We start from the raw sequence: 11,522 nt of genomic DNA on the forward strand, positions 1-11,522 counted from the left end.
TTTCTTGTAGAGACACAGTCTCACTATGTGGTTCAGGCTGGTCTCAAACTCCTGAGCTCAAGCCATCTGCCCGCCTTGGCTCCTGAAAGTGCTGGGATTACAGGCGTGAACCACCATGCCCAGCCTAGATAATTTCTAAGTCTGTACAAAGAAACTAGTTTTGCTTCTCTCCAAAAAGTGAATGGACCTACTATATAATATACAGAGATAAGGTAATGTCTTCTTATGAGAATATAACTAGAGCTTCTTATTCCATGAGGGCATCTAAAATGCCAATCCATGGAACAGGTGCTTCTCTTTTCCTATCCATTTATGCGATAGTTTTCAGGGATTTCTGGCTGGATGCCTCAGACAAAGGCCAAAAGTTGATCTAAGACTTCTTCCCTGCTCTGCTGGAAGTAGGTCTGGAGGATGGTCATCCTGGGTCTGTGAGATCCTAGTGCTGCAGCTTCCTTAGCCTTGAACTGTTTCTCCTTCTGCAGGCAGTGCTGTTCAATTTCAGCCTGAGCTGCTTCTTTGGGCTGCTTCAGCCTCTGCTTCTTTTGCTTGTGGGCCCAGGACACCTTCTTGGTAGCCTGCCTCTCGGCCTGCAGCAGCTGCTGGATCGCCTGTGACTGACTGGCCATGGCCGTGGTGACTCTGAGACCGAGGTGTGCAGCCTACGTCCGCTCGAAGGGCCCTTGGGTCAGCTGACCCAGCCACCTCAGCGCTTCCCTCTTCAGCTGGTCTCTCTCTTCTCACATTTTACTGTAAGCTGCAAGGAGAAATCAGGAATGCCTTCAACAATTTTCTTAGGAACTTCCTCAGCTAAACATCTAAGTTCATCATGTATAATTTCTACTTTCCACAAGACAGGAGAAGACAGTTCAGCCAAGTGCTTTGCCACTTTTTAACAAGGGTCACCTTTCTTCTAGTTTTCGATAACACGTTCCTCACTTCTGTCTGGAGCCTCATCAGAGGCACCTTTAACATTCACATTTCTAGCAACATTCTGTTTGTGACAATTCATGTATTCTCTAAGATGACAGATGTTTTCTCTACAGCTCTCCTCTTTGTTTCTGAGCCCCCACTGGGATCACCTTTAATGTCCAAATTTCTTCCAATAGTCTTCAAGGAAACCTAGGCTTTTTCTAACACACACCTTAAAACTCTTCCAGCTTCTACCCCTTACTGAATTCCACATTTTTGCTACTTGTGACCCCTGGGTTCACTGAAAACTTACTGCTCACTTCTGATTCTTCAGTTTCTCTTTTGATAACATGCACAAAGTGGCCTGGTCTTGTTCAACCCAGTTCTAGGCCTGTTATCTTGTAATTCCGGGGCAGCCTCAGCCAAATCCTGGGCTCAGCTGGTGTGATTGGGCCTCCCAGCCCTGTACCCTGAGGGCGCTTGGGCTTCACTGGGAGAGCCTGACCAAGTATCTTTCAGTACCGTGCATGTCACTCAATGTCACCCCTAGAGATTTGGGGGTGAGCAATAACATGGAGTTCCTGATGTGATTTAGATGTTTGCCCCCTCCAAATTCCATATTGAAATATGATCCCCAGTGTTGGAGGTGAGGCCTGATGGGAGGTAAACACCTCCCGTGGGCAGATCTCTCATGAATGGTTTGGTGCCATCCCCTTGGTGATGGGTGATTTCTCACTGTATTAGTTCATACAAGAGCTGGTTGTTTAAAAAAGCCTGACGCCTCTTTCTTATCTCTCTTTCTCCCTCTCTCACCATTCTCACCGTGTGACATGCTGGCTCCTATATTTTTTTTTTTTTTATACTTTAAGTTCTAGGGTACACGTGCACAATGTGCAGGTTTGTTACATAAGTATACATGTGCCATGTTGGTGTGCTGCACCCATTAACTCGTCATTTACATTAGGTATATCTCCTAATGCTATCCCTCCCCCCCACCACAATAGGACCTGGTGTGTGATGTTTCCCTTCCTGTGTCCAAGTGATCTCATTGTTCAATTCCCACCTATGAGTGAGAACATGTGGTATTTGGTTTTCTGTTCTTGCGATAGTTTGCTGAGAATGATGGTTGGGTTGATTCCAAGTCTTCGCTATTTTGAATAGTGCCGCAATAAACATACGTGTGCATGTGTCTTTATAGCAGCATGACTTATAATCCTTTGGGTATATCCCCAGTAATGGGATGGCTGGGTCAAATGGTATTTCTAGTTCTAGATCCTTGAGGAATCGCCACACTGTTTTCCACAATGGTTGAACTAGTTTACATCCCACCAACAGTGTAAAAGTGTTCCTATTTCTCCACATCCTCTCTAGCACCTGTTGTTTCCTAAGTTTTTAATGATTGCCATTCTAACTGGTGTGAGATGGTATCTCATTGTGGTTTTGATTTGCCTTTCTCTGATGGCGAGTGATGATGAGCATTTTTTCATGTGTCTGTTGGCTGTATGAATGTCTTCTTGTGAGAAGTGTTTGTTCATATCCTTTGCCCACTTTTTGATGGGGTTGTTTGTTTGTTTTTTTTGTAAATTTGTTTGAGTTCTTTATAGGTTCTGGATATTAGCCCTTTGTAAGATGAGTAGATTGCAAAAATTTTCTCCCATTCTGTAAGTTGCCTGTTCACTCTGATGATAGTTTCTTTTGCTGTGCAGAAGTTCTTTAGTTTGATTAGATCCCATTGTCAATTTTGGCTTTTGTTGCCGTTGCTTTTGCTGTTTTAGACATGAAGTCGTTGCCCATGCTTATGTCCTGAATGGTATTACCTAGGTTTTCTTCTAGGGTTTTTATGGTTTTAGGTCTAACATTTAAGTCTCTAATCCATCTTAAATTAATTTTCATATAGGGAGTTAGGAAAGGATCCAGTATCAGCTTTCTACTCATGGCTAGCCAATTCTCCCAGTATCTTTTATTAAATAGGGAATCCTTTCCCCATTTCTTCCTTTTGTCAGGTTTGTCAAAGATCAGATGGCTGTAGATGTGTGACATTATTTCTGAGGGCTCTGTTCTGTTCCATTGGTCTATATCTCTGTTTTGGTACCAGTACCATGCTGTTTTGGTTACTGTAGCCTTGTAGTATAGGTTGAAGTCAGGTAGCGTGATGCCTCCAGCTTTGTTCTTTTGGCTTAGGATTGTCCTGGCAATGTGGGCCCTTTTTTGATTCCACACGATCTTTAAAGCAGTTTTTTCCAATTCTGGGAAGAAAGTCATTGGTAACTTAATGGTCATGGCATTGAATCTATAATTTACTTTGGGCAGTATGGCCATTTTCACGATATTGATTCTTCCTATCCATGAGCATGGTATGTTCTTCCATTTGTTTGTGTCCTCTTACTTCACTGAGCAGTGGTTTGTAGTTCTCCTTGAAGAGGTCCTTTACATCCCTTGTAAGTTGGATTCCTAGGTATTTTATTCTCTTTGAAACTATTGTGAATGGGAGTTCATTTATGATTTGGCTCTCTGTTTGTCTGTTACTGGTGTGTAAGAATGCTTGTGATTTTTGCACATTGATTTTGTATCCTGAGACTTTGCAGAAGTTGCTTATCAACTTAAGGAGATTTTGGGCTGAGACAATGGGGTTTTCTAAATATACAATCATATCATCTGCAAACAGGGACAATTTGACTTCTTCTTTTCCTAACTGAATACTCTTTATTTCTTTCTCTTGCCTGATTGCCCTAGCCAGAACTTCCAACACTATGTCGAATAGGAGTGGTGAGAGAGGGCATCCCTGTCTTGTGCCAATTTTCAAAGGAAATGCTTCCAGTTTTTGCCCATTTAGTATGATATTGGCTGTGGGTTTGTCATAAATAGCTCTTATTATTTTGAGATACGTTCCATCAATACCGAATTTATTGAGAGTTTTTAGCATGCAGGGCTGTTGAATTTTGTTGAAGGCCTTTTCTGCATCTATTGAGATAATCATGTGGTTTTTGTCTTTGGTTCTGTTTATATAGTGGTTTACGTTTATTGATTTGTGTATGTTGAACCAGTCTTGCATCCCAGGGATGAAGCCCACTTGATCATGGTGGATAAGCTTTTTGATGTGCTGCTGGATTCGGTTTGCCAGTATTTTATTGAGGATTGTTGCATCGATGTTCATCAGGGATATTGGTCTAAAATTCTCTTTTTTTTGTTGTATCTCTGTCAGACTTTGGTATCAGGATGATGTTGGCTTTGTAAAATGAGTTAGGGAGGAATTCCCTCTTTTTCTAGGCTTGGGAGAGTATAAGTGTCCAGGAAATTACCATTTCTTCTAGGTTTTCTAGTTTATTAGCATAGAAGTGTTTATAGTATTCTCTGATGGTAGTTTGTATTTCTGTGGGGTTGGTGGTGATATCTCCTTTATCATTTTTTATTGCATCTATTTGATTCTTCTCTCTTTTCTTCTTTATTAGTCTTGCTAGCGGTCTATCAATTTTGTTGATCTGTTCAAAGAACCAGCTCCTGGATTCATTCATTTTTTGGAGGGTTTTTTGTGTCTCTATCTCCTTCAGTTCTGCTCTGATCTGTTATTTCTTGCCTTCTGGTAGCTTTTGAATGTGTTTGCTCTTGCTTCTCTAGTTCTTTTAATTGTGACGTTAGGGTGTCAATTTTAAATGTTTCCTGCTTTCTCTTGTGGGCATTTAGTGCTATGAATTTCCCTCTACACACTGCTTTAAATGTGTCCCAGAGATTCTGGTATGTTGTATCTTTGTTCTCATTGGTTTCAAAGAACATCTTTATTTCTGCCTTCATTTCGTTATGTACCCAGTAGTCATTCAGGAGCAGGTTGTTCAGTTTCCATGTAGTTGAGCGATTTTGATTGAGTTTCTTAGTCCTGAGTTCTAGTTTGATTGCACTGTAGTCTGAGAGAGAGTTTGTTATAATTTCTGTTCTTTTACATTTGCTGAGGAGTGCTTTACTTCCAACTATGTGGTCAATTTTGGAATAAGTGTGATGTGGTGCTGAGAAGAATGTATATTCTGTTGGTTTGGGGTGGAGAGTTCTGTGGATGTCTAGTAGGTCCACCTGGTGCAGAGTTGAGTTCAATTCCTAGATATCCTTGTTAACTTTCTGTCTCATTGATCTGTCTAATGTTGACAGTGGGGTGTTAAAATCTCCCATTATTATTGTATGGGAGTCTAAGTCTCTTTGTAAGTCTCTAAGGACTTGCTTTATGAATCTGGGTGCTCCTGTATTGGATGCATATATATTTAGTATAGTTAGCTCTTCTTGTTGGATTGATCCCTTTACCATTATGTAGTGGCCTTGTTTGTCTCTTTTGATCTTTGTTGGTTTAAAGTCTGTTTTATCAGAGACTAGGATTGCAACCTCTGCTTTTTTTTGTTCTCCATTTGCTTGGTAGATCTTCCTCCATCCTTTTCTTTTGAGCCTATGTGTGTCTCTGCATGTGAGATGGGTCTCCTGAATACAGCAAACTGATGGGTCTTGACTCTTTATGCAGTTTGCCAGTCTGTGTCTTTTAATTGGAGCATTTAGTCCATTTACATTTAAGGTTAATATTTTTATGTGTGAACTTGATCCTGTCATGATATTAGCTGGTTATTTTGCTCGCTACTTGATGCAGTTTCTTCCTAGCATCAATGGACTTTACATTTTGACATGTTTTTGCAATGGCTTGTACCTATTGTTCCTTTCCATGTTTGGTGCTTCCTTCAGGATCTCTTGTAGGGCAGGCCTTGTGGTGACCAAATGTCTAAGCATTTGCTTGTCTGTAAAGGATTTTATTTCTCCTTCACTTATGAAACTTAGTTTGGCTGGACATGAAATTCTGGTTTGAAAATTCTTTTCTTTAAGAATGTTGAATATTGGCCCTGACTCTCTTCTGACTTGGAGAGTTTCTGCTGAGAGATCTGCTGTTAGTCTTCCCTTCCCCCTTGCGCTTCCCAGGTGAGGCGATGCCTCGCCCTGCTTCAGCTCTCACTGGTCGAGCTATACCCACGGAGCAGCGCCAACTGTCCGACACACCCCAGTGAGATGAACCCGGTACCTCAGTTGAAAATGTAGAAATCACCCATCTTCTGTGTTGCTCACGCTGGGAGCTGAAGGCTGGAGCTGTTCCTGTTTGGCCATCTTGGGCATGCCCTCCTTAACAAGAATTTATTTTATATTTCCAAATAGCTAGAAGAGAAGATTTGAAATGTTCCCAACACAAAGAAATGATAAATTTTGAGATGATGGATATTTTAACTACCCCGATTTGATCACTACACATTCTAGGCATGTATCAAAATATCATGCATACCCCATCAGTACATTAATATAAAATTATTATGTGTCCACAAAAATAATCAATTAAAAATTAGGTTATCTATGAAAGAGGCCATGGATGGAAAGGCCATATTGCCAGTCAGACCTTGGCCATCCTCCTCGTCATCCAAAACCTTTCTTGGTGTCCAGTCTTGTTTGGGCTCTAGAAGAAGTCAGCTTTTCCACTCCTTCCCTGTGATTTTTGGATATTCTCTATTCTTTAAAATTTTTGCTTGCAAAACCACCAATTCTCTGACCTAACCTCTTTTCTCTGGTTAATTAATGAAGGGAGCTAATAGTAGCCAACAAATTCTTAATACTCGATTTTGCCATCTCTTACCCTAGAGCTGCAGGCTGAATAGGCAGGGACTCTGCCTTCCAAAGTTTAATAACTGATTTATTAAGGCATGACAAGCGTCTGTAGCCCTCCAGCCTGACACCAGGTTCCTCACTAACTGCCCGTCATCTTCTAAGGCAAGTTTTTTATTTTATTTTTTTGAGCTAGAGTCTCACTTTGTTGCCTAAGCTGGGGTGCAGTGGTATGATCTCAGCTCGCTGCAGCCTCCACTTCTGCAGGCTCAGGTGATCCTTCCACCTCAGCCTCCCTGGTGGCTGGGACTACAGGTATCTGTCTCCATGCTTGGCTAATTTTTAATTTTTTTCTAGAGATGGAATTTTGCTTTGTTGCCCGGGCTGATCTTGAATTACTGGGTTCAAGTGATCCTCCTGTCTCGGCCTCCCAAAGTGCTGGGATTACAGGCATGAACCACATAATATTATTTTTTGTTACAGCATCACATCTCTTCAAGGTACTGTTTGACTTATTCACATTACTCATTGAACAGAACTGGTAACAGGTCTCCATCCACATGTGATGGCACTGGGAAACACAGTCTAACAGGAGTCCAAAGGAAGGAGAAAAACAGGTATGGATGAGTTGTTGTCATCTTTTTCAAAGATTCCTTACCTTTGACATTGACAGTGTAAAATCTAATGTTAATGAAATAATAGCAAATGAAATCCAACCATGTATAAAAAATAATATACCCATTGAGATTTATCCCAGGTATGCAAATGTGATGGCTGATTTTACTTGTCAACTTGGCTAGGTTTTGGAACCCAATATTTGGTCAAACATCAGTCTGGATGTTGTGAAGTTACTTTTTTTTTTTGGACAGGATTAACATTTAAGTTGTTAGACTTTAAGTAAAGCAGATCATCCTCCAAAATGTGGGTGGGCCTCATCCAATCAGCTGAAGACCATAAGAAAAGACAGACTGAGGTCCCCTGAGGAAGATGGAATTGTGCCTCCAGATTATATTTGGACTCAAGCTGGAACATCATCTTTTCCCTAGCTCAGCTTCCACACTGTGGATTTGATTTGGACTTGCCAGCCTCCCCACCCACGTGAACCAATTCCTTAAAATTTCTCTCTTTCTCTCTCTCTCTCTCTCTCTCTCTCACACACACACACACACACACACACACACACACACACACACCCTATCCTATTAGTTCTGTTTATCTGGAGAACTCTCAGTAATACAAACAAGGCTGATTGGACATTCAAAGTCAATTAATATAAGCTTTCCCCTTAAAAGTCAATTAACATATTCCATCTCTGGAAGAGATTAAAGAAAACTCATGTGGTCATATCAATAGAAAACAAAAAAGTATTTGACAAAATACAGCTCCATTTATCATAAAAACTCTCAGCAAACTTTGAATAAAGGGGAATACCCTCAAATTGATAAAGGACATCTACAAAAAACCTGCTACTAACATCATACTTCATAGTGAGAAGCAACAGGTAAGCAGGTCCCCTTACCGCTCCCAATTAACACCATGCTGGAAGTCCTAGCTAATGTGTTGAAACATGAAAAGAAAGTATAAGATACACAGATTGGAGGAGAAGAAATAAAGCTGCATTTGTCATCAGATGACATGATATCTATGCAGAAAATCCCAAATAATCGACCAAAAACCTCCTGGAACTAATAAGTGATTACAGCAATGATATAGTTTGGATATTTGTTCCTGCCCAAATCTCATGTTGAAATGTAATCCTCAATGCTGGAGGTGGGGCCTGCTGGGAGGTGTTTTAGTCATGGGGCGGATCCTCATGAATGGCTTGGGCCAGCCCGTTGGTGATGAGTGAGCTCTCGCTCAGAGTTCAGAGGAGATCTAGTCGTTAGTAGTGTGTTCCACCTCCCCCTCCACAGAGTCTCTTTCTTGCTTCTGCTTCGGCCATGTGATATGGCTTCTGCCACTTTGCTGTTTGCCATGATTGGAAGCTTCCTGAGGCCTCCCTAGAAGCAGAGGCTGCCATGCTTTCTGTATAGCCTGTAGAACCATGAGCCAATTAGACCTCTTTTTTTTTTTTAAAATAAATTACCCAATCTCAAGTATTTCTTTATAGCAATGCAAGCATGTCCTAACAGCATATTTGAAGGATGTTAAGTTTACCAGGCAAAAGCCATTTTTCTCCCCTGTATACCAGCAATGAACAATTGGGATTTAAAGTGGAAAACCGAATACTATTTATATTAGCACCAGAAACTGAAATACTTGGGTGTAAATCTAATAAAACATATACAAGATATATATTAGGAAAACTATAAAACTCTGAAGAAATGAAAGAAGATCTAAATCAGTCGACAGATATTCCACATTCATGAAAAGAAAGACAATATTCTTAAGATGTCAGTTCTTCCCAACTTTATCTATAGATTTAACACAATCCTAATCAAATTCCCACCATTTTATTTTGTGGATGTTGGCAAACTGATTCTACAGTTTATATGGAAAGGGAAAATACCCGGAGGAGACAGCACAATATTGACAAACAACAAAGTTAGTGTACTGACTCTTCCCAACTTTTATGCAAGACTTACTGTAAAGCCACAATAATCAGGACAGTGTGGAATTGGTGAAAGGATAGACAAATAAATTGACAGAACAAAATTGTCTGAAAATAGACCCCCATAAACATAGTCAACTGATCTTCAACAAAAGAGCAAAGGCAGTTCAATGGAAAAAACCTCATCTTTTCACTAAACGGCACCAAAGCAAAAAAAAAAAAAAAAAAAAAAAAAAAAAAAAAAAAAGGGAATCTAGAGACAGGCCTTATAGGCCCTATGCTTTTCACAAAAATTAACTCAAAGTGGATCACAGGCCCAAATGTACAGCATAAAACTATGAAACTTTTAGAAGACAATAGGAGAAAATCCAGATGACCTTGGGCTGTCAATGAGTTTTTAGATATAATACAAAAAGCACAATTTGTAGAAATAGAAAAATTAGTTAACTGAGTTTTATTAAAATGAAAAAATGTCTACATGTGAAAGACACTGTCAAGAGAATGAAAAAGTCAGGCCACAGACAGGGAGGAGAAAATGTATATCTGATAAACGACTTGTATCTAAGCACTTAAAGAACCATTATTAAATTTAAACAATAAGAAAACAAACAACCCAATTAAAACATAGGCAAAAGATCTGAACAGACACCTCACCAAAGGAGGCTTGTAGATGGCAAATAAGCACATGAAAATATGCTCCACGTGCTGTGCCATTGGGATGGCAAATGAAAACAACAATGAGGTACCACAACCAGCTACTAGAGTGGAGAAAATCCCAAACAAAACAAATGAAACAAAAAACTCTCAACGCCGAATGCTGTGGAGGATGTGGGGCAAAAAGAACTCTCTTTCATTGCTTGAGATGAAGTTTTAGTTCATCAACTTTCAGGCTTTTATCTTTCATAATATATGCTTTTAAGGCTATCAGTTTTCCTCTAAGCACTGTTTAGGCTGCATCTCACCATGTTTTCATATGTAATATTTCCCTTATCATTCAGTTAAAAATATTTTAAACTTATTTTAATTTTAACGTTTCCATTATGATTTCTCCTTTAGCTTCAGGGTTATTTAGTAGTTTATATCTTACTTTCCAAACATATATGTATTTTAACTTACCTCTTTGCTATTTATTTCTGACTTAGCACTGTGGTCACATCATCACTAAATACTTTCAGTCTTTCAAAAGGTGTTAAATCTTCCTTTGTGGTCATAAATGGTATAAATTGTGAATATTCCACCTGGCTTGAAATGAAGGTGCATTCTGTAGCTGCTCTTTCTAAGATCTGTATATGCCTAGTAGATCGAATTTATTGATCATATTGTTCAAATTAAGCTCATTTTCCTTATCTTTTTTTCTGCTGTTTAGTCAGGAGAATTTTAATTGACCTGCCTTCAAGTTCACTGATTATTCTACCTGCTCAAGTTTCATCTTGATCCTGTGGTGAAGTTTTCATTTTAGTTACAGTACTTTGCATTTCAAGAATTCTATTTGGCCCTATTTTATAATTTCTATCTCTTTATTGATATTCTCTAGTTCTGAGGCATTGTTCTCCTGGTTTTCTTTAGCTCTTTGAGAATATTTAAGACAGTTGATTTAATGTCTTTGTCTAGTAAATCCACAGTCTGGGCTTCCTTAGGGAAAGTTTCTGTTAATTTACCTTTTCCTGTGAAAGGGTCATACTTCTTGTTTTTCTGCATGTCTCATACTTCTTTGTTAAAAACTGGAAAATTTGAATAAATATTATAATATGGGAGACTAAGTTCTTTTTCTCCCTAGGGTTTGTTGTTGTTGCTCCTTATGTGTTATAGTTGTTTAGTGACTTTTCTAAACTACTTTTCTAAAGACTTTTGTAAAGACCTTTGTCATATGTAGCCACAGAAATCTTTGTTATGTTAGTTTCGTGGTCAGCTAGTGTTTTGACAGACTTTCTTAAATTCCTTAAGCCAAAAGAAAGAAAGAGAGAAAGAGAGAAAGAGAGAAAAGACACTCCTGTTCTTTGCAGGCTGGCTCTGGGTTACTTAGAGCACTGCTGCAACACTTAGCCAGGTCATTTACAACTCTGCCTTAGCTTTTACTTCCTGCTCACGTGAAGCCTAACCATCAGCCAGAGGTGAAAGCTTAGGGTGTTCTCAGGTCTCATCTGAGCATACATTTAGAAATACATGTGACTGTTTGAATTCCTTAGTATATGTGGGAGTTTTTTAAAGTTCTCATTTCCCTACATGTTTCCTTCCTTAGCCTTTTACTTCCTAGGTGTTTGAGCCTGTCTACTGTTTTCCCCTTCTATTATCTGTTGACCTAGATGGCTGTGACAAGTAAATGCCTTTAAATACTTTCCATGTATGCTGCCCAGGAGGCTGTTTGATCCTGCAGAGAATTCTGTGTTTGTGTTTGTTGGGGGTAGGACACGGGGGAGGGAGGGCAGGGGCAGGGTGAGCAAAACAAAGG

The 11,522-nt window shown here is 39.6% G+C and overlaps 1 pseudogene; it reads right to left on the reverse strand.

The window, feature by feature from the left end:
• Positions 1–347: 347 nt before the first annotated feature.
• Positions 348–695, reverse strand: LOC114679732 (V-type proton ATPase subunit G 1 pseudogene; annotated as a pseudogene).
• Between the last annotated feature and the right edge of the window lie 10,827 nt (positions 696–11,522).

This window comes from Macaca mulatta, chromosome 7 (assembly GCF_049350105.2).
Source record: "Macaca mulatta isolate MMU2019108-1 chromosome 7, T2T-MMU8v2.0, whole genome shotgun sequence".
Classification (NCBI taxonomy): domain Eukaryota; kingdom Metazoa; phylum Chordata; class Mammalia; order Primates; family Cercopithecidae; genus Macaca; species Macaca mulatta.